Here is a 248-nt window from a genome sequence, read left to right as displayed (position 1 = left end):
AAAATGTTTATCTCCATTTTATATTTTATATTAACATCTTATAAGTCATTATTTTCATACTTCCTTACAATATTCACCACACAATAAGATCATAAAGTTTAAGTGATCCATATGTAATTATCTATTATGTCTCTGGCTATCTCACATATTCATGTATCATTTTTAATAATTTATAAAGATCAATATAATTATCCATTTATAAAGACTATTTTGTTTTGTGATCCAATTGATAAATTTGCAGAGATCAA

Source organism: Camelina sativa, chromosome 9 (genome assembly GCF_000633955.1).
Source record: "Camelina sativa cultivar DH55 chromosome 9, Cs, whole genome shotgun sequence".
Classification (NCBI taxonomy): Eukaryota; Viridiplantae; Streptophyta; class Magnoliopsida; order Brassicales; family Brassicaceae; genus Camelina; species Camelina sativa.
This window is presented reverse-complemented; position numbering follows the sequence as displayed.